This window comes from Neolamprologus multifasciatus, chromosome 3 (genome assembly GCF_963576455.1).
Source record: "Neolamprologus multifasciatus chromosome 3, fNeoMul1.2, whole genome shotgun sequence".
Taxonomy (NCBI): domain Eukaryota; kingdom Metazoa; phylum Chordata; class Actinopteri; order Cichliformes; family Cichlidae; genus Neolamprologus; species Neolamprologus multifasciatus.
Window position 1 is genome coordinate 40,852,288 of NC_140441.1, and position 24,180 is coordinate 40,876,467.

The window sequence follows — 24,180 nt, forward strand, 5'->3', positions numbered from 1 at the left end:
ACTGGGCTTAAATCTAATACCAAGCTGAAGTCAAGATTTGGACACAAAGTATGCATGTTTAAGTTGTTCAGATCTCAGGTCTGACTGCGATCCATCTCGGCCTGCCTGGCCAACATGCACATAAATGTCAGCCCTCCTCTGGTTCAGAAGGAGCTGCTAACAAACCTGAAGCTGTTTGGTAGCTGCCAGAAACAAAAGAAGAAGAATTCTGCAAACGTACTAAGTCACACTGCTCCCTCAAAGCAGTAAGTGCTCTCATACCAACAAAGATCAGTCAGCGGCTGAACTGATCAGGGATCAGATAAACACGTATTTCATTATATGCAGAAATCGCTGGAGCTGTTTTTCATTGATCTTGCAATGAGACAAAGGTGTCAGTATCACAGCGCCTGAGGCGACGGGCAATAAGAAAATCAGACAGATCAGACAAGCGCTTCTTCTCAAACATGGAGGTTTGTCCACTTCTCTGTCCACCATGTAGCCTAGTGTTGGCATGTTTAAATATGGTATGCATTTATGACCTAACCACTCATCCTTTATTTGAAAAGAAACACGATTAGCATGATTAATACCACTTTATATTTCCTGCTGTATGTGCTTGGCAAAGCTCCACTGCAGCATCTCCAAAAGTCGATTCTGTTCATCGGGACGTAGCGTTTTGTGGGAGAAACGTTTCGTCACTCATCCAAGTGACTTCTTCAGTCTCAGCCGACTGCATGTTTCCCCAATCTTATAAACAGTACATTTGCATAATAACTGAAACCAGTCCACTGAAGGAACAATGGGCTGGGAGGTCAGGGAGGTCTGACGGTACGTCCGGATGAACAGAATCAACTTTTGGAGATTTACTTACCTGGATGATTGAGAATGCATCACCATATAGAACTGCAATATATAGACTGGGACTGGAATGATCTCGTCCTGGGTCTGTTAATACAAGTGCCAAAATTGCAGTTCCTCAAATGACCACATGAGGCAGCTTCCTAAAGTGAGTGAGCCCAATAGATTGTATTTTTAAAACAGACTTTAGTGAAGTCTTGCTGTGAAGTGTCAAGAGCGAGCAACTCAACATCACCACATCATCTTATAAGTCCAGGGTTTACATGATTATAAAAGTAAGCGATTCTGCACACTGATTGGCCGATGCCTTAAAAAGTCATTATGTGCTGCCTGTGTCGTTCTAGCAGGCTTTTGTATTGCCATACTGAGTTCCTGAGAAAACTCTGGCAGAAGAATTAAACATTCAGACAAACGTGCCTGCTCTTCTGCAAATATATAACCACTCTGATACACACTCATCCCTTCCTCCCACTGCCACAGAATAATATTGGACTTGTGACTGATGTATCTGTGCAGAGAGCTTGAAGAAGAGGCTGATTTTCCTCTTCCTGCGCCCTTCTTCCTCTCATCCATGCATATGAGAGACTCAAAGTCCTTCCATCCGTCTCTTATTGCAGCATGTCAGAACTTGGAGTTATTAGTCTACTAATTACCTCTCCGAATCCCTCATTTACCCCAGAATCCAATCACTCTCTGATTATAATGAGAAAATTATGATAGACTGCATTAAAGATAGAATATGGGATTGATTGGTCCGCGACAGAGATTGGGGGGGTGACGAAGGAGTGAGAGAAGTGGAGGGGATGGAAAAAGAAAATAAGGGAAAGAAAAAGAGCACGGGTGCAGAGAATTGTATGCTCAATGGCACCGTAAGCAGACAGAGAAAATGCAATCAATATGTAGTTTCATCTTTGATCTACTAGCAGACTCGAGTGTTAGGAGAAAGAACACGACCGAACAAAGAAATAATCAGTTGCCATCCTACAAAATACTCACTAATCACAGTTATCATCGTCAATACTGCGCCGGGGAAGAAAAAACTGTATAGAGCGTAAACGTCTGTATGTGTGTGGCTGAACCTCGCAGCAGACTGGCTGTGGTGATGTAATCTCAGTGAGTAATTATAGAGTGTTTAATCACACACTTATCGTGGACACCGGCAGGGCTTTGATCTTTACCAAATTCATAACGGAGGACGGCACATCCCTGTTTAAACACATGCATTCATCAATTCATCAGTTTTATTTATAACAACATCAACACAGAAGTAGAAAAGTTCTTTTAATAACATTTAGTTAAATATGAATAAAAAAGGAATTCCTGTATTGATTTCTGCGTCATTCTAATAATGCTGAGCTTTAATTCTCGCAGTTATCTTTGAGTTCCGGCCGCTGTTTGTCTTAAATAGTTGGCGCCACTTTTTATTGCTTTACTGTTTTAGTTTCTTGGTGTTTGCTGAGCTTTGGTTCCCATTTTTAGTTTATTACTTCTTGTGTTTTTAGTTCCTTCAGAGTTTCTGGGGGGTGTTTCTGTTTGTCTCTGTTATTCCCACATGTGCTGCCAAAGGTTTGTTTTCTGTTTCTTCCTATTTTGCTTGATATTTTGACTTCTTGAACTTTTTGAATCTTGGACTTCTTTTAGTAGTTATTAAAAGTTTGTCTTTTTTGTCAATTATTTTGCCTCCTTTTTCTGCATCTGGGTCCCCTAACGCAGCGGTCCCCAACCCCCAGGCCTCGGACTGGTACCGGTCCGTGAGTCGTTTGGTACCGGGCCGCGAGAGTTGAGGCTCAGGTGTGAAATGTATAGTTTTCAGGGTTTTTATCGGTTTTCAGCGTTATTTTGTTATCGTTTTTATCGTTAACTCAGTTTTCCTTGGTCTTTTCACGTGTGTTATGAATAAATCTCCTTTTTTCGGTACCGGTACTAGTTTTATTTTGTTGTATTTATCCGCGACACCTTAAAGGCCATGAAAATATTGTCGGGCATAAACCGGTCCGTGGCGCCAAAAAGGTTGGGGACCGCTGCCCTAACGTGCACGACACTTGTACTTGCACATTTTTCTGAATTCCTCATCCTCAGACACCATTTCAGCTTCTTCAGTTGAGGAATTCTCCTGCTTCACCGCTACCTATATGATCCCCACCCAGGTGACTGGCTTCTGCATGGAGAAACGGCAGATTGCATATAAAAAGCGTGCACCCTCTGATTTCGGATGACTCTGATTCACTAAAATACACATGGAGGGATGAGCAGAATTTTCCATTACACACATTTTACAAATTTGATGGTAATTTTGTGTGTGCACTTATTATGTGAGCAGAGCAGGAACATTTCCATGCACAAATTAGGCCCAATAACATACGCACCTTTTGCCCCGAGGACATAGATTTGCCAAACACTAATACGAATTTGCTATCACTAAATTCTGTAATTCATGTAGTAAATGTGGGTGTGCATGCATATCAGGCCGGAATGATATTAGCGTGGTATGCAGGAAGGAAAATGCCCCTCAGAGGAAATTAATCATGTTTTAATGACACCGTCCATGTTAGGGAAGGAGGAGCTGGCTGGTAGAAATTAAAGAAGATGGCGCTTGCAGCTACTCTGGTGTTAATAAAAAAAAGGAGGCTGATAAAGGTGTGTGTGTGTGCCTGAGAGAGAGAGGGAGAAATTGTATGCACGCACGTGTTCGTGTGTACATGTGCTTGACGTCATTACGAGCTGGAAGCACTTCAGCTCACGGCCCGGAGACAGCGCATGCATCAACATCCGACCTGCTGAAGTCACCGTGTTAAAAGCAGCTGATAATAATGAAAGGTGGGCTGCACAGCCCTGCCCTACTTCCAGCCTCCCATGCCATTCCTCCTCTATCACTCCCACCTCCACATCTTCCTGAGCACATCTTGAAAGAAGAGGGAAAAGAATTAAAAAATCTGTGGTGGTGAACGTGCTGCCAAAAAGCAGGGTGGGCATGCAGGCAGACAAAGGGATGGAAGTGCGACCGCACTGAAATAACACCGGGGAGGTGTGAGCACATCGTGGGTTGTTTTCTGGGGACGATGTTGGAAATGCAGGGTACTCGTCCTAAACAAAAGGCTTTGTGCTTTCATTGTTTTCCTGCCAGGGCAACCAGGGTGTCTGCAGAAAGGCCGATAAGAGCAAAAAATACAAAAAATAAAGCATAATTCCATTAAATAACGTCCCACTCTGACAAACTGGAGGTGGTGTGTGTCTTTCTGTGTGCGAGTGCAGGATGAGAGCATTAAGCCATCTTAATATCGTCGGTTTCTTTGGGGAGTTTGCACCGATACAGCGTGCATCCACATTTCCATTAGCACAGAAGCGGGATTAGGTGTTGTGTGGATGGTATGTCAGTGCTGATAAAATGACTTCAGTGGCATGTTTCACAGGATTACAGTGTGTGCCAGCATCAAATCTGTTTAGATAACCGCCGCTGCCGCTGTCTTGTCATCGGACTATGAGCAGTTTCTTCTGCATGTGCACCGCAGGGCTCTGATTATAATCAACATGCCAAAAAGGATACCAGTGTGTGACAGATGATATATTTATTTCCTGCTGAAAAAAAAAAAGAGTCTTGTTTCTGGAACACTTTTGTTCAGTTTGACTCTGTTGCTGAAAAGATCAGACGACTATTCAGCACTGGGCTGTTGAAATTGGCCTGATGGCTAATGATTAAGATGCTAATGATAGCCTAGCCATCTGCTGAAAATGGCCTGTGATGATACCCATTCATCTCATGCTTCCAATCTGCAACAGGTGAGGATGAAACACTTCCCCATGTTTAGGGTTGACTCCTAAGCTTCATTTAGATTTCTGCAGGAATGTCATAACTTATGATGTAACTGGAAACTCCTGTTATCCCTACACTGCAAATTTCCACACCATTCAATCCATTGTGGTTGCATCAACCCAATGTGTAGTTACGTAGAAGGCGACGTAGGGTTAAAATAGGGTTCCAGTTATGGCGTTAGGTATGACGCAGCTCTGATGCAGAAGTATAATTCACATGTTAGTGGTGACTTCACTGTATGGAGGGAGAGCGGCGGTCTCCTGATGCTAAAAGGAGGGAGTAGGCGCTAAGATGGGAAAGGCATTGGATTCAATGTGGCATTAGACTTACGCCTGAATTACCACGAAGTATACCACAGTGTTCACATGTTCACAATCCTTTCATTGTAAATTAGAGATGGTAATAAACATTTTAACATGCACCTGGTACCACTGGCAACCCATTAGGGTTAGGTGTTGTTTTGGCCCTGTTCTTTACAGACTAGAAGATCAGTGGGGTGGAAGACTTCAGTCTTTTTCCTGGATCGGGAGCATGCAAACCAAGAAAACTGTGCATTTTGTCTCTAGCTAAAATTCTTTGGAGGATGCTTAAAAAAAATTCCTCCCTGCAGGAAAAAACACTGCAGGTGTGTATTTCCTTTGTGCCAGCTGGGGCCAGACGCACTATAAAAGAGAGACACGGCACTTTTTTTCTAAATCAAATTTCACTGGTGACCAAGTGTCCTTGGGCAAAATGCTGAACCCCAAATTACCTTTGATGATTCCATTAGTGTCTGAGTGTGTGTGATACACAAACTGCTTTCACTGTTAGTGTTTTCATCCAAACTGTGGAATTTTGTAGTTTTGTCATTGTTTTTACTTGTAATACACACAAATGACAAAGTTTTTACCTGCTGTTGAAATTATTAGAGTTCTTGGATACTTTTATTAGATGTAGATTACGCAGAGATGTTTGTTCAGAAATATTTGTTTGTAACACATTATTTTATACAGAGAGAGCTACTGCCTTTTTGTTCTTATCTATAAGTTTACGGTTGGCTAGTTTAGACTTGGTGCTTTCTAGAAGTGATTCGTGCAGCATTTAAGGACATATACAATATATGGTAGGACAGTTTTTCTGCAGAATGAGTTCTTTTATTTCTGATATTATACATTTTGCTGATAGTGCCTCTGGACACTTAGAGAAGAATGAGGTTTAATAGAGGAATTATTACTTTCACCAATCTCAAGAGACTGTAAGTTAAGACAACAATGGCAATACTTGAATGAAAGAATGTTCTTTCTTCTTACTCACCATTACGTGGACACAAAACACAATTCAAAGTCCACTTTCAGACACAAACACTTGTCCCTTTGAAAGATAAACGACCTCTTGGTCATGGCAAGATGGAGTTCCAGCTAGAAAAACAAAGTGACGTGCAGCAACACAGAGCTCCTCAATGTGCTAATTGCTTTCGTCAACTCAATTTGTCTACCCATTCCTATCGCCAGACCTGTCAGCACAGGCCAGTGGGGACTACAAGGGTTCTTAGGTGTCTAAATGACAACAACACGTAACAACATGGTCGGCCACAGGGGGGGGTGAAGAGCGAAAGAGAGAGGCAGCGGGATACGAGGCCGACAAACAAGCCAAGTGAAATAAGGAGAACATGTCGGTTAATGAGAGGACCTGCCATGACAGGAGAAAAGTGTTCCAAATTAAATAGTCTCAGAGCAGAAACATAGCGGGGTCTCATTAAGAGAAGCTTCATCAACTTCACAAAGGAGAAGCGCGGAGACGGCGCCGGCGCTGAACGCTGTCAACCCCCCAATCGCATGGGATTTGAGCGAGTTTTTTTCCTCCAGGCAAAACAAAATGTTTTTTAGACACGGTACATCACAAGCGAAGAGAGGAGGCTTATTTTTTGAAAATGGCCTTTCTGAGTCTCACAGGGCGTTGTGCTGGATTGTGACTTAATTAGGGAAACATTTTGACCGCAAAAGACTGTTTTTGTCACCAACTTCTTGCACGTAACAGACACAAACTTCTCTGCCGGAAACATTCCTGAAGGTCTATTTGTCAAGCACCACTCAGGGTGAGCTGAGGCGATCGAGTGTCTAGTTCAGTGATGAAACTTTGACAGATGGATGCCGGGCGTTTCCCAATCCGACCTGTTCGCACTCTTTGCCCTGATTATGAGGCAGGAACCTTGTCGGGGAACACACACACACATATAAGCAAGCTGTCCGAATGCACACAGATTGCCATTGGTGAACTGACGTGGATGGAGCTCTGCCTCAATTTTGCTGATTACACCTCTTTCCTGTATCCCTCCTCTCACAGTGCGTGATGTTATTTTGTCAGTGAACGAGCGAGCCAGTCACCTGGAGAAGCGAGGCGAGCGAGAAACTGTATGTCACATGCCACTCAACGAGCCAGCCAGTGGAAAGTTTTTATTAATTCATCAACTCATGCTCGGAAATGAAGGCGAGGCTGAGGGGCAAACACATTCCACTCTCTCAGCAATATTATTATCATTACTAATAATGCAGGGTAATTACAGCTATATGCCACACTCTCTCCATGCTCCGTCCCTACAGCGTGTCCCTTTCTCCTTCTTTCAGCCACTCCACGCTCATGCCATCAGCAACCTGAATTAATAAAAGAAAAATTAGAATGCGGCGCTTCCGTAGGCGACGTCAACAGCTCAGGAGTTTGCCAGGTCTCTGGCACCTGGCTCGATCGACAGTGGCAGCAGCGTCGCCCTGTTCATCCGGGGCCCCGATTCATAATTTATGGAGGTTATAATTGCAAAGCAAGAGCATGATAGGCAAGACAGCGAATCAGAGAGTGGGAGGGAGAGACGGGAGCAATAATGAAAACTGAAAAACACACACATACACACACTCGCACACATACGTGCGCACAGTTGACATTTTGCACGGCTTTCATTTAAGCCATCCTTCCATTTCTTATGTCATTAACATTTACACACACGCGCAGAAACATGCGCACACACCGCTCGCTGAATGGCTAATGAAACCAGTGTCCTCTGCTTGTCCGTTTGAAGGTCTCAAACAATGAGTAAGGAGGTCAGTAGCTGAGAGCAGAGTTTAAAGTTTGCTCTCAAAACTTGAACAGAAAAATTTGCCGCTTTTTTCTCTGCCTCGGGATAAAGAAGTTTGTGTGAGCACTGTTAAGCAAATTGCATGAATTATCCGAGTATTTAATGATGCTCGGTATGGCCATAGAATACGTGATGTAACCTGACAGAACCCGCCTATGACACCATCTGTTCTTTTAAAGTTGTAAGAAGACCTCTAATCCACACAGTGATAACAACTAAAAGGGGTTTATAGAGTTCATTAAAATCCATTAGCTGTTGCCATGGCACCAGCTATTCTGTCATGGCATTAAAGGTCATAAAATAAGTATTCCTAATATATCCGTGCCGGAGAGTTTGCTCCCATTTCTCTGAGAACACGCTGTGTAAGGATCCAACACCCAGTGGCCTAAAGCACAAGAGAAAAATGGTCCAGTTTCATATTGTGAATACTGTCTTTGGTATTTTTGACTAGTTCATCTAAAGTCATGGACTGGTTAAAAAATGCAGTGCAGTCAGACTAAGGAAAACACTGGCTGGAGAGACTGTGGTATAACCAAAATTATTGTGACTGTGTGCAGTGAGCTTGTAGACAGGACCGGGTCTGTGACCGCTCACACTGAGTTGCCATTTTAAAGCAAACTTGTGTCAAGACAGCAATAAAATGTCAATAAGACTTAATCAGCTATCAGTTTGCGTTTGAATGGGGTCAAAGTGGCAGTTACATGCAGTCTGTGATAATAAATCTGTCGCTGTCTTCATTCACAGAAACTCACATTAAACACAAACTGACGTTAAGACTCAGAGTCCAGCCAGAAACGTGGCTCTGAAACAGAAATCCCCCCACAAAGAGTCACACAGTTGCTGCAGGATGGCAGCTTGGCAACCTTGTTTTTATCAGCCAGCCAGCTGGCAACCAGTTGAATCCAGTCACCTACTGCAAAAGGACACATCGCAGATGAGTCGCTCTCATCGGCACAGTGACTCTGAATGACTGCAACAATGTTTATAAATTACAAATATTTGCAAACATTCACCAGTCTGCCTGAGAGTGACTGCAGCCAGTCCAAGCTGGACCGCGACTGTTTGGGGACAGGTTGCCATCCAGTTGGTGAGCTTGTAATCTAAAAGGATTATCCAGAGGTTTGTGGTGCTACCAAGCAGTTGGTAACCATTACTAGTTGCAGCCTGTTGCAGAACACAAAAACAAACAAGCAAAGAAAACAAAACATAAGAGAAAAACAGGACTTATTGCAATCATTGGACCAATTTTCATAGTCATAAGAAGGTAGCTGTCCTATATTTACTGAGCCATTGACCACACGTAAACTCATGCAGGCTGTCCATGCAAAATAATGGCAGCCTGAGTATATTTGGAGTCCAGATATCTATTCTTCTCTTGACTCTTGACGGAGGTGGTCACACTTTCTCCTTCGCCCTCTCCCTTAGGACAGTAAACAACATCTACCAATTCAGAACTACGGTAACAGAGTTCTGGCTGATTGGAGCTGGCTTGGACCTGGCTTATCGAAGAACAAGAAGCGGCTACAGCTGTTCAAAATCCCACAAGGCTGGCCGACATGATAGACGATGGGCAGGGCTGTGAGTACTCAGACTGTTTTTGAGCGCAATATGGACAAGATCTTGGAGAAGCTCATGGCTCTGCTATATGGATAACATCTTGAAGAAGAACAACTGGAATTGAGAGACCTGTGACCAGTGACGGACATTAGACCAACTGTTAGACCAACACTGGATGCAGTTTGTTCGCACTAACCAAACTAACTACCATCTTTATCTCATGCACCACCCCCGGATGCTCAAGGCAAAAGCTGACAGGAATAACAGTTCTCCTTTAGTCTGTGTTGTGACTTTCTCCCCCCTCATTCAAGGCCACCAAATGATTGTTGACTTTTGCCTAACCGGGCAAAGGTACACTTTCTCTTGGCTGAACACGGAACAAACACACACTCTTAGGCACACATATGCATGTACACTGACACAGACCTACACCCCCCCCCCCCCCCCTCCAAACAGCTTCAAAGCTTATGTTTTCTACGTTGTGAGATGTGCTGATTCATGTGCTGAGGTGTTTTTTTTCTCTTCTCAAACTGATCTCCCTGTTGGAGCTCAGTCTGGGGGGAGTTCTATTTTCTCCTCGTCTTTCCTCATGTTGTGCATTTTCCATTGTTATACCTCTCTGACCTGTCTTCCCCATGTGATGTTGTAATGTATGTATGGTCAGAAGGGTAAGATGGCGCTGGCGAAGGTCGGCAGCCTTAAGCCAACAAATTTCCCACACATGGGACTAATAAAGGTTATCTTATCTTATCTTATCTTAACATCATCCACAACCAGTTAACAAGTGAGCAATTCACTCGCTCTGATTTTGAACCTACAGTTGCTGTTAAAGTGGCTAAATCACTAGTGTTGTGTTCCTCTGTATCCTTCAGCTGCCAAAGAGGACATGTGCTCACAGTTGGATGGACTCAAACTCCAACTAATCAGGACTTGCAGTAGCAGGAGAAGAGGTTCATGTGCTGCTACTCTGAGCTCACCGAGGCTGCAGTACAGTGACGACAGTCGCCAACTGCAGTATCAGATGTGAGACAGATGAATATAATCCTACACTATTTGTCACAAAATACTTGGCAAATAAAACATTTTGGGAAACAACTTAGCTCCACTTGCTCTGGGATCTACCAATCCCCACTTCATGTTGACACTTTACAATAGGTATCTGTTAACACACAGTACAGCTTCAATACGAGTGCTTCCATTTCCCCAAATGTGTAATCTGTAAACCTCGCTGTCTAAAACATTTTTAAAGTCATTTGTAAAAAGGTGATATGAAGCCAGGGATTGCTGTGAAACAAAAGCTGGAGATCAGCATTAATTCCTAAACTCACTCTTGGTGTATCCCTGCTAAAATTTGTGTTTTTACCCCTCCTTTTATTTCAAAATGTCACACCAGCTTCACAGTCAGCTTGTGTAATAAATAAGCTAAGTGGTTCTGATGCGCTTAACCACTTTAAAAGCCAATGTGTGTTCTAAAATAATGTGCCTAAAAGCAGAAGTGTTTATTCCCACATCGAATGGCCATGCTCACAGCTCGCATGCTAAGCCAGCATTCGCAGAAATGAATAAATTATACAAATGTGAACAATACAAACTCGTTTGAAAAGGCTCACTAAGTGTTTTGGTGCTAAAGTTGTAGACATAAAAAAAAGTAGTTGTGTGAAGAACAAGACAATGAAAAAAAACTGGAGAGATGGAAGTTCAGATCCTGCCTGTTTTCTCTACTTCACACGAGTGGCTAACTGCTATGAGAAGTGGGTGTGTTACAAAAAAGGTTACATGCACCCAAACGTGTTAACTTAAGAAAGAAGTGTGGGTTGGAATGCTAAACACCGTCTGTAGTTGCTAGATGATGACGCAAACTCTTCATTTAAAACAGTAAAGAGGAAACTTATGCTGTTCAAGTGAAGGAAATAATTAATTGATCCTCTACTGACTTTGGAAGTTTGCTCACTTATAAGAAATTAACTGTCTTTAATTTTTATGTTAGATTCATTTCAATGGAAAGAGACGAGAATATCAACCAAATATCACGGAAAAAAAAGCACGTTTTATAAAAGTTATAAGCTGATTTTCATTTCACTGAGTGAAATAAATATTTGATCCCCAAACAAAACGCACTGGGTTGACAAATCCTTTTTGGCAAGCTCAGCAGGTAGATATTTCTTATAGTTGGTCACCAGGTTTGCACACGTCTCAGGAGGGATTTTGGTCCTTTCCTTCTTACAAAAACTCCACAACTCTTGGCTGCCGCTTGGTAACTTGAGCTCCCTCCACAGATTTTGTTTAGGACTGAGGTCTGGAGACTGGCTAGGCCACTCCCTGATGGTATGTTTTGGGTCACTGTCATGCTCGATAGCCATCTACAACTCATGTTCAATGTTCTGGCCGAAGGAAGAAGGTTCTTCAAAATTTATATCACATGTCCATTGGCCCGTCATCCTGTATCCTTAGCAGAAAAACAGCCCCAAAGCATAATGTTTCCACCCCCACATTTGACTGTGGGGATGGTGTTCTTTGGGTTATACTCCGCATTTCTCTTTCTCCAAACATGGTGGGTCGCTGATGCCAAAGAGCTGAATTTTGGTTTTATCTGAGCAGAGCACTTTCTCCCAGGCTTTCTCTGATGTATTTTGTTGTTCACTGGCAAACTAAAGTGGGACCCGTATACGTCCTTTCTTGAGTGACCTTGTGGGCACTGAAGAATTTCAGTCCATTACTTTGTAGTGTGTTAGCACCGGTGCTGTAGGTGGCTGTGGTCCACCTGCCATCAGATAGTTAAAAAGTTCCTCCCATGTAGTTTTGGGCTAATTCACCAACCTTTCCAGCAGCTCCATAAGGCAAGATCTTGCATGGAGACTGAGGGACTGTTCATTTTAAATTTCTTCAATTTCCAAATAATCACATTAACAGTTTTACCTTCTTACCAGCCCTCTTGCTGATGGCCATGTAGCTGATCTGAACTTTGTGCAGATCTTGCCCACGGGGGTGGAGAGGTTGGAATGGAAGAAATGGATTCAGTGGACAGGTGCACTTTTTACATGTAACAAGTTGAGATCAGGAGTATCTGTAATTGACTGACTGATTGATTGGTTGCAATCTGTGCCCCACATGTGCACACTGCAAAACCTGTGGGAGCCACAATTCTGGCCTGGTTGTAGGGAATTCAGTATTTATTTTACTTATTTTGGAAGTCAGCAAACATCCAAATTTAGCAGATTATAAAATAATTATTTCCTCTACCATATGTTGTCCGTGTTGCCCAACTCTGGGTAAATAAATAGTGTAAATAAGTGTTTACAGCTGCTCAGAAATACTTTACTTAAAGGCAAGCGGAAAAACATGGACAAAGAGGAGAGACAGGGGAAGAATTTAACACTTAAGTACGGTAAAGATGTGACATTACTCATGGTTTGTTAGAGTTGTGGTACTAAGTGAAAAAAATAAATAAAATGAGACAGAAATTTAAATCCTATTAATACTCCCTCCTCCACACAATTGGCCTCTGTGTCAAGTGGGTGTGAATGTCAGACTGTCAGTTTGTGAAAGTCTAAACCGTGGCATGCAGCCCCTCACAGTTTCCACATCGCAAACACTTGTGTGCAGAAGGCCCCAGATTTTGCTCAACCATCCAGAACGCACTTTCAAAACATTTTGTGTCTTGTCTTTTCTTTATGGCTTTGCTGAATAAATATACCTAATAAATCCGACTATTAATTCAGCAAATGTGCACAGAAGCAAATGTCACTGCAGTGACACATGTTAAGAACAGGGAAAGATGAATTTATTATCACCAACAGAGAAGGTGTCAAGAAATGTTGAGGCTCCTGTTTAATTTCACTGAATTTTTCTCATGAATCTGAGCAATTGGGTGCAGGAACCTTGAACATTTTCTAAAAGTCAAAAAGCACAGCTTTTCTCAACTTCTGTTTTTCGAGGCTGAAACACTCCATTCAGTTTTCCCAGTGACTCACTCTATTATTTGTGCCTGCATTTATTAAATGACAGCAAGGAGACCCTCATTTCCTTGAGTTGGCCGCATTCACTCTCAGTAAAAGAGTTTGAGCCATTGGTAGCTATCTAACAGAGAGAAGTAGGACTTTGCAGAAGGTATGAATAAGAGAAATCTGTTATTAATTAAAATCCTTGAGAAGGAGAAAAAAAATGGAGACATAATTGAAAAGAATGGAGGACCAGAACACACTGGCTTCCCCTCACCTTGGAGTCAATTGATGGTCGGATTAGTTCACGCTTGTTTCGTTATTCGTCATAAGCGGGAAGAAGTAGCCAGAGGTAGTGGTCTACACATGACATTTATGGGAAATACAGTTTGAGTAACGCAGCATGAGTGCTTCTTCGATTCCTAAACAACAATCAGCAGGTACAAGTGAGTTCATCTTGCCTCTTTATCGAACCGACTGTCGGTATGGATGACTGAACTTTAATTAAGAAGTACTTCGAGGTATGTCTTAGTCCTTTGAACAGAAAAGGCATAGCTAAAGTCTTATTTTTTTGTTGTTGCTGCTTTTTAAAATTTTACAGCTGTAGGGTTAGATTTACAAAGCAGGGCAGAATATTGTGAGGCCACAATGAGAGAGAAAAAAGTGCCAGTTCTGTAGGTGATCTATTAGTCATGAGCAAATGTTTTTATGAACACAGATGCAGCCAGTTGATTTCAACACTGACCCATCTAATCTACCAAGATCAGCACAAATTATTGGGTCACAAGATCCTCACGAATGTGCTCAGGTTCATTTTTCATTCGTCGTTTACCAGCAGATCTGTCAGGTAGTGAACGCAGAACAGATCTACAACCAGATCGTCTGTTGCTTACTCGTCACTGACAGCACGATTTAACTGTCAAAGAAGAGTTTTGTAATGTTTCTGATTTTGTTTGTGTGCTACACACTGTTGCAAAGTTAACTTTGACCAAGCATATTAAAGTTTTCTCCATTTCTTATAGAAGTAGAGGTCCATATTTACTTTAGCTTCTACTTTAGACGTATAGTTTTCAGTTTTCAAACATTATTTCCTCTGGAAATCGAAATGTGCAGTTCTCATGGAATAAAATGGGGTTGTTGTGCTGTTAAAGATGTCCTCCTGCATGTGAATTTCATTCTGTGCTACTGTTATATTTTTACCAAGACCTTGAATGCAAATATTTAAGCCACATAAACTATAGAGCCATATTTTGGCCTAAACCAAACCAAACCCAACCACCCCAGTTAGCAGTTGTTGGGAACGCTCCACACTGCCCCATCTCCCCACGAGAAAGCAACCCTTATTTAGACGTTCAACCTCAAATCAGCCCATTCTCTCTGTCCTATCAGAGAATGGGAGGATGGACCATGATACAAAGCACACATAGTGCTTTCATTCACAGCCTTACGATCTTGACAAATGTAAGCGAATCTACCTTCAGGTAAAGATGTGACTCAACTGTAAGTCAGCTTTCCTTCAAGTCCGGGTGAGGATATCAATCTGTGATCATTCGCCTGCTTTTCCACTTTACAGCTTTCAATTGTTTTTTGCCTTAAGTAATGAGTTACATACACAACGGTTGAATGATTGATGGTGGGACAGATTGGCTAGTACATGCATTTGGGAAGCATTCATTTGTCAGCAACGACTGAACAAAGCTGAGCATCAAACCCCTGTGCCATCTCAGCTCATTCCCCTGAGTGGCCCGCAGAGAGATGGAGAGCTGGGGGAGGATATGACACTCCTTTGTATTCTCTGACGAGTGTCTGGAGCTGTTATCTTTCTGTTCTCCTACACCCTCTTCCTTCCCCTTCCCCAAAGATCGATATTCCTCCTGGGACACCTGAGGCAATCAGGAGGTGTTGATTGGTGTCCCTTTCGCTTGCTTGATCTGTCCTTTCCATTCTCGTCAACTCAGGTCCTTCGCATACTTTCTAGGTCTCCATCTCACCTCTTCTCATCGCCATCCGTCATCAACCCTCTACCCCCTTTCTATTTGCAATCACTCTCACTGATAACTCACTCCAGTGCTTTCTTCTCCCTTTGTCTTTCTTTTCACCCCGGATCTCTTTATCCCACTACAGTGTGATCTTTCATGTCTTCCTGTCTCGCAATGCTCAAGGACCATTGAGCAACACTGACTCATGCCACAAAGATTCTTGGGAGTATTCCACATCAACTGCAGATGGTTTTATTACAAATAAATGTTGGCTTAAACTGGAAAATGAAGCAGCATTGGTCAAACAAGCATCTGAACATAGCAAAGCAATCACAAATGCAGACATTTTTCATACTGAGCATGAGTCATGTGTGCAATTTATTTTAGTTGGGAGTAAAAATCACCAAATAACACAAAAATAGCCATCAAAATCCTCTGAACATGATTGTGAGGAAAGTGCAGTCCCAAAGGGATTTATTCAGGCAGTCACTGGACTTGGACATAATGTAGGAACAGGAGATAAAAGAAAAACTGTTTCCTGTGGGCTCTTCCCCAAGCCCCATCGGAGGTTGATGATCTTGTGAATGCGTCAATGTGTACCGGCCTGCAAAGAATACACCGATGCTTGATTGATTTTAGACTAATATCGATCCTAATATTGATCTTAAGTGTTGTGACTACTTCAGCAAACCAAAACACTTTAAATTGCTAGTAAACTTCAATATGGGTTAGATATACTGACCTCAATTTGGTCTTACTAAGATCGGCGTGTGTGTCTCTGACACACGAGCACGGGCCTGACGGCTTCAGGGTGCTTGGCTCTGCTCCACCCAGCTACACTGTCAGTCTCGGTAATGGAAAGGGAAAGCTGGGGCTAAACAGCCGCTAATGGGAGGTGACTAGGGAAACGTTAGTTCCATTAATGCGAACCAATGAAGAACTCCTGACTGAAGGTAAATCGCAATTTAAAGTAATGAAAAGACAATGTGCTAGGAATGCTATCCCAAACCAGCATGGATAGAACAATTTACACTAGCAGAGCAACATTAATGGCTCATTTTCTATCTAGAAAAAAAAGGCCATTTGCTAATTTAAGTGTGCAAACTAATCAGATTGAAAAGATAAAAGTGGTTCTAGCTTCAATGATTGCTGCTGATGACACCAATTAGAGTGATAATCATAATGTGACATACTATTGATTCCTCTCAGGGAGCCGTCTTTACTCTTGGCCACAACAAGAAGTTAGACGTCAGGGTCAATGCAACAACTTCACTTTCTTACTTTCATGACTTTAATAAAGGAGATGTCTGACTTGAAGCAAAGCAACAAATTAGGTGGGTATTTTTGGTATTCCGGATTCATGAAGTTAAAGTTTCTTTCATTTTTCTCTCTAGACAACATTGTGTGCTGGCACAATGAATTTCTTCCTACCACAAAGGTCACCCGTCCCTTGCTCCAGGCTTCACATTGAGCTGACGGCCATGAATGTAACCATGAGACGACAACTACTGTCAAAAGAATATTGGTATTTCCAAATGCAGTCATTTATATTTAGCAGCAAGGATCGGTTCTGATGAGAGCAGCTGCAAGAGTCCAAAGCAGCCATTAGTAACAAATAGATATGACAGTGATTAAGTTGTGAAATGAGTAGCCGGGCTGGAGGTGGGATGTAAAGTCCTTGCAGATGCACAGAAACTGTAGGCAGGCTGAAGCAGCTTAAACAGGGTGCATTACAGGGCGATCGTGGCTCAAGAGTTGGGAGTTCGCCTTGTAATTGGAAGGTTGCCGGTTCGAGCCCCGGCTTGGACAGTCTCGGTCGTTGTGTCCTTGGGCAAGACACTTCACCCGTTGCCTACTGGTGGTGGTCAGAGGGCCCGGTGGCGCCAGTGTCCGGCAGCCTCGCCTCTGTCAGTGTGTCCCAGGGTGGCTGTGGCTACAATGTAGCTGCCATCACCAGTGTGTGAATGTGTGGATGACTGGATATGTAAAGCGCTTTGTGGTCTTTAGGGATTAGTAAAGCGCTATATAAATACAGGCCATTTACCATTACATGAGATTTTCCAGTTGAATGTGTAAAACGGCCATCGGCCGGTGTGGCCAACCATTGAGATAGGCCCATCAGGTGGGACTGCATCTGAGCTAAACTTTGTGACCTGCCTCAACTAACATATTAAATTTTTTAATAGCTACCTGTGTTTTGATGCTAATAAGCAGTGAGGATGTCAGAGTCTACACTGAGAACTGAACAAAAAATGGATTAAAAATATGCAACAATTAAAAGAAAATGCATAATTAAAAAAAATAAAGAGAAAGATTTTTAAAATCTGTTATTTGCTTTTAAAAAATAAGGATCAGCTTGAAATTGCACACATTGAAACTACATTGTCCTCCACTGTTGTTTGCATTAAGCTCAGTGAGAAAGACTCTCCATATGGAATATGGAAAGCATACTTGCAAGAAAATTTTATATTGTAAAGTATATTGAATTAACTCGAGCCAAATTCCACTCCATGTAAAAGCATTCTCTTTGCTGAATGTAATTATATGTGGGCCGATGCAGACTGAAGCTGATCTTTATAAGGTTTTATTCTTACCTAACATTAAATGTTAACTGCTGAGTACTTGTAGAAAGCATTAGTCCAAATGAACATGTAAGAGTAAATCAATCAGGGGATACATCTCAGATGGGAATGAGTTTAATCCAAGAGTTTCAAATTTGGAGGAGCTGGATATAGAGACAGATAGATGATAGATAAGAAAGAGAAAGACAAGAGGAGAGCTAAAGATTAATGAACAGACGGCCCGCTTGTAACGCAAGAAAATGAAGATGAACGATTCCCAGGTTCAGAACGAATGGATCTTTTCATTAGGGGAAAAGTACAAAAACAGAAGAGAAATGGAGGGAAAAAAATGAAGGCAGGGACAGACGCGGGACCCAGGAAGGGGGATGGTGGTGGTGGTGTACGCAGAGTGGTGCAGGAGGAGACAGATGAACTGGGAAAGACGGAGACGGAGGGACAGCTTTTAGGTTTGAAACATATGCAAGGCAATGAGAGAAGACAGGTTGAGTATGTGATGGATGGGAGGGCCAACGCTGTGTTACAAGGGAGGAAGAGAAGCTGACAATGGCTGGATGGAGTAGAAGAGGATGGAAAAGAGGGCAAGAGTGTGATTGCAGTGAGAGATGAAGGGTGGATCAGGATGGACTGAGAGTCCAGCAAAGCTGCATTTTACAGAGATAGAGAGGAAGGAGAGCTGGAGGAGGAGGAGCAGGAGCAGAGGAGAAGGTGTATTCACTTTGACAGGCTGTCATAACAGGAGCTGACTGCTCAGCCTGACGCTCTGAACTGGCCTGACCCGCACTGCCAACGACGCAGAGGGCGTGAAAATAAAAGGAGGGCACGGAGCCATGGTTTCCACCAAAACTGTTATTCAGTGGCTGAGATTGGCCCGGAGTGGGTGGGGCTTAATAATAGGACCCTTTTCAGATAAATCAACCATGTGCGTATCACTCCTGAAACGCATCTAGGCTTATCAGTGAGACACACACTGAGGCACAGATACTCTTTCTCACTGCTTCGTCATGACAACCATGGACATATGCTGTGTGGGACAGACAGCACAGCAACCCGGCATGCTCCCTTCCTTCTGTGTGCACACTCAGTGCTGCTGACGATTAGGTCATCGGAACAGCATCTGACAAAATCCCAGATAAACGGTCACGTTATGATTACTCAGAATGAAACTTAGAAGTAGCACGCGGGTTCCTGCTGGGTGCTGCTGCTTGCTGAGGGAGCTGTTCCTCCAGAGGCTTTTGGAAAGCAGCATATTTTGAGGTAAAATTGAGCTGAAGCATGAATGCCACTGCTGTGAGGTGGACAAGAAGAGGTGGTAAACATTTCCATTTTTAAAAACATGCAACCTGCAATTACCTGTACAAAGACACTGAGAGGAACACACACAAGAGTTGATGATAATGGATGTGCTATATTTACATAATCACTGACAGAGAAAGCCATAAGCAACAGAATGTGTCTCACTTTGCTCTCTAACATGATGCATGGCCTCCACATGGCTCTGTTACCATCCTGGTCTTTGCATTGCCTTTCTCACATGCTTGCTGTGCTCTGTCTTTGTCTCCCTCGCTACTGTCTGTGTGAGTTTGGTCTTGGCTTCTTGTTTTATTTTAAAGGTGAGCTCATCGTGAGCTTTTCTGTTTTATTTTCACATCATTCCTTTGTTCACCTGTTCTTTATTACTCTATTACCTCCTCCTTTTCACCAGCTTGTCGTTCATGGTTTGTGTAAAAATTGGCTATTGTTAGGCAGTTGCTGTAATTTAAGGACGTGCGGCAGCTGGAGAACAGTACTTGGTAATATGTAGTGGGTGGTTTTTGGTTTTTGGGGGGGGACACAAAAAACTTGCTAAAAGGAGCAATTGTCAAGCACCCAAAATGAAATGTTAATCTAGTAAATTTTTAACAATGTTTACTGAATACTCAAATATTATGTATATATCTATATAGCTGTGTAACTTTAATCTTTTATTCCAAAGTAATTTAAATGTAAAAAGTCTACACAGTGCTAATGGAGAGATGCCAAACTGCCTTTCATTGTTCTTGTAACAGTAACTATAAAGATCTATTATATCTTATATTATTATGTAGAGCTCTACTCATTGCTGTGGATGGAGCCACCAGCAACTTTATATCTTTCTTCTGGCTAAATTAGAAAGTAGCTTATTTCAGCTGGATAAGAGTGAAACACAATGAAAGTCGTCCACATGCCGCATGATGTTAAAGATTTGTGTTCCCAATATTTATCAACATAGATGGACGGACATCTTTAAAACAACTGAGGCTAAAATGTATAATCTTCCCATGAGTTTAACTTCTTCATCATCTTGCTCTTTCATGCTGTTGTTAAAGCCTTTTTACATAAACACTGAGCCTGTTTAATGGTTCTAGCTCATATGTATATAAAAAACCCTTAAAAATCTTTGAAATAAATAAATAATTACAATGTAAGATAGGAAAATATTGTTTTTCCGTGCTTAAAATGACTTATGCAGTACTGATTACAGTATCATTTACAGTCTGTAAAACACACAGTTAGCTACTATTACAGATACTTATGTGATGCTATTTCTTCTTTGCTGTAAAATACACAAATTTGAGCAATACTTAACATTTCTCACGCTTTATGAAAAAGTACTTCACCGTTACTTAAAATGACTTCGGTATAAGTACGTACAGTTCTTTGCTTCCTGTAAAAGCTTGATTCGTTGCCCCCTTGTCTGAGTGCGCCTTCCTTTACCTGTTTGTAGGTAAATATAATTACACTGTAATTTCAAATAAAATACGCTGAAATTACATTTAATTACAGGGGAATTACACAGTTAATTGCAGGTCATATTTTAAAGTGTTAAAAAAAATACAAATAACCCCGAGTCCTGTACCTATCACAGCTCCAGGCTTGCAATACACTGGCAAAAAGACGAAAAATGAAGTGGAGAGATGGAGGCGGCAGGGCAAAAAATGTGAAACAGAGGTGTACAACACTAGGAAGTCCAGTCTGATCTGCTTGACTCCGGATACCGCGGAGAAACTGAGAGGTAGAGGATGCTTGTCTGAAGTGATCGCCTTGCTTTGCAGCAGAGAGGGTGATGGAGGGATGTGATGCAGGGAAGAAAGGAAAGGTTGGAAGAGAGCAGTAGGCCAGTTTCTCTGAGGTGACTGCTGCCAGATTCACACTTCAGAGTAAGTTAGCATCAAATAAAAACACTTACTCACTCGTGGAGAAAAAAAAAGAAGAGGTTTGCAAGGTGTTTTGTAAACATGTTGCACATCGGAAAATGTAAATCGACGGAGTCACTGATGAAAAAAAAATTTGATTCATTATTCATGCGCAACTCATGAGGTATGGGATTTCTTGGGCGGTATGTTTTATGAGTGGGCAGTCAAAAAAAATGTGTGTTTGATTTGCTACACATAAACATGGGCTCTGGGTTGATCTGATACATCAATGCTAACATTATCCACTGATTACTACAAAATGTATTATATTTCAACAGTTTTGAATCTGCAGTAAATGAGCAAATAAAACTCTCTCTCCGCCATCCCCTCGCTTAATTAAGTGCATCTGGTCCCTCCAAATTCCAGATGGAATAAATGTAAACATTTCAGGCGGCTCAGTGCTGCATCAGCTAAGAAAACAATGATTCATTAATATAAGGAGAATTCTTATTAGATATTTCAACTCTAATCACAAAACCTATTCACGAGGGCCGATAACAACAGTAACAACTTCCTTTTTTCAATTACAACTAATGACTGAAGTAGTAATCAGACACACATGCCAAAAATGTACTAATTTAATTTCCTTTTTGCGCAGACAAACCATTTGCCTGGAACATTATTAATACATATTCACACTTAAGAGAAAGATGAGGGGGAAAAAAACGGAAGGAGACAACGAAGGTGGCGTTAGCGAGGAGGGAGGCACATCGAGGGAGATACAAAGGCGTGATATCACACTGAGGAATAAAAAAAAAAAGGAGGAGGAGGAGGTTGGAGTGGAAGGTGGAAAAAAGGTGAGGTGGGGAATGAGTGAATGTTGGAGTCTAAGGAATTCCCGGTGGAGCTCTCTGCAGCTTTCCCCACAGCAGTAGAGGAGGAAGAAGAGCCCTTCTATTCTCTCACACATTCACATCAATTCTGCCAGGAAATCTGCCACGAGGCAGAACTGTGTAAGCATGCGAATAGACTTTTTTTACTCATGAATACTAATGGAAGAATACATAGTCATAGTCTTAGCTATCAGCCCCCCACACAGCTGTATTCATCCTCCCTGCGAGAATGTAAAACTCTCCCAGATGCAGCTCCGTGCTGGGAAATCAGCCGGGGAGTCGGGACGATCTTATAGCACGAATGTACCTGCACGTGCACACAACAGCCCACACAGTATTTGGGTAATGTTGGAAAAGGAAAGGCCTCTTTGGAGCTCCCTCAGCTCTAGTCATGCATTACAGTACACTGCTCGTGTAAGGGAGCAAAATGTCCTGCCTGTGACACCTAAATGGTTTCTGTCATGTTAGCTTTACACGTGTCATGTGTGTGTTTGTGGCACCATCCTTGATATTAAAAGACTAAGTTAGTTGACATTGTACCAAGCAGGAAAAAAGTTTCTGTCCATTTATAGGGTGAGAAGCGGGTACACCATGCCCAGGTTGCCAGCCTGTCACAAAAGACAGACGTCCATGGGCAGTTTGAAATCACCAGTTAACCTAACCCCAATAACTGCATGTGTTTGACTATGGGAGTAAGTACCCAGAGAGAGCCCACCCAGACACACAAAAACAGACCTGGCTAGTTGGTAGCTGTGAACCCAGAGCCTTCTTGCTGTGAGGCAACAGTGCTAACCACCGTGCCACCCGAAAAACTCTCCAATTAGCTGCTACTGATTCATTTATTTCACGAGTGAAGATGTTAGCAGTATTTTGAAAGACTGCAGACATGTATCAATGTGCAAGAAAGCCAGAAAAGGAGAGGAAAAAAAGAATCCCCTCATCTTATTCCCATACTGGGCCGCACTCGGTTTACCACGCTCATATTGAGGACGGGGGGGTAAGACACTTCCAAGTTGTCAGATCGAGTGCCAATTCCAATTTGCTTTTTCCATAGCTCACATCTGCTCGAGCCCACTTGGAGCCAGCTCATTTCTTCAAAGTCACCCAGACATCTCATGTTTACATGTGTAAGGCTACACCCTCCGTTTGATACAATTCTGCTTTCTAAAAAATACAACAAACGGTCCCGGCGCTTTGTTTTTAAGCAAGGATCTTCGTGCATGTGAAAAAAGACGGAATATTTTATTCACCCCATTTCCTTCATCAGCAGAGCTGAATGTTATTTTTTTAATTTCTGTATCCTTTCTCATTTTCATCATCCAGCTAATGAGCACATTTATTTCTAATTAAAATAAGCACGAGGAAGCAGGGAAAACATGTAAGGTGACCACGGGAATGAGCGAAGGTGGAGTAAATAAACCTTACTAAAGAGGGACATGATGACACGAATAAAGTCTCGCTGCATAAACAAGTGCAACAATTAACGGATTTCGAGGGCCGGGATTTATTCAGCACGACTGTTTCTTCTGCTGCATTCCAATAAGAGTGAACACGCTTCTCACAAAGGGCACAACAGAGACTACCAAACGTGTCAAAGCAAAGATCAGACGGAATACGGTTAATAACGTGTATCAAAACACTCGTGTCTGCATTTCATCTCCACTATTGTGCTGCATGAAGGTTCTTCAAAACACACTTGACATTATAAAAACACCACGGAGCGAATGAATCTCACCCCACCTTTCAGAGCACTCCGAATCCAAATATTTTACAGAAGCAGTCGTTTAGTAAGTGAAAATTCTGCTGAAGGGAAGGTTGGTGCAGTCTGTGAATCTTGTTGTGGGTTAATCCCCAGGGGGCTGAAGTACTAGTGCAAAGTATAAGGATGGCTACATACCTGCAGGCTAGAATACATTGCTGAAAACTTTCCAGCCATAGCTGTGAATATATCCAAGGCATGTCACAACTCACATAAGAAAGGACATATAGACATCGCTTTTCACACATAACTGTTCGACTGAGGTCTCTCACACACACACAAACACCTGTCCTCTTTCAACATGTACGCTCACCAAGCTCTGCTCCTATGCTATCTACTCCTATGTCTGTTAAGCTAACCATTCTAGCCATGACCACAGTTAAATATGAAGCACTATGAACATCTTGCTCTCAGCAATGCAGTAGAATCAAATCAGTTTTCACCACCGAGTAGCTGGCATCGCCACAATTAATGAAGCAACTATCTAAGACATAGGTGTCAAACTCTGGCCTGCGGGCCAAATGTAATTAGGCTGCGGGCCAAATTTGGCCCGCGGGCCAGAG

General features: G+C 42.3%; 1 protein-coding gene and 1 long non-coding RNA gene across 2 annotated transcripts in view; both read right to left on the bottom strand.

Moving 5' to 3' along the window:
- The window catches only part of nlgn2a (neuroligin 2a), a 187,347-nt gene that overhangs the window by 49,708 nt on the left and 113,459 nt on the right, over window positions 1–24,180 (bottom strand).
- LOC146523211 (uncharacterized) overlaps window positions 1–24,180 on the bottom strand; it is a 54,117-nt gene that overhangs the window by 20,078 nt on the left and 9,859 nt on the right. Inside the window, exon 2 of the long non-coding RNA XR_014870033.1 lies at window positions 1–24,127. This exon is cut by the window's left edge and continues 20,078 nt beyond it. This is a non-coding gene — a long non-coding RNA (uncharacterized LOC146523211). The remainder of the gene's footprint in view (window positions 24,128–24,180) is intronic.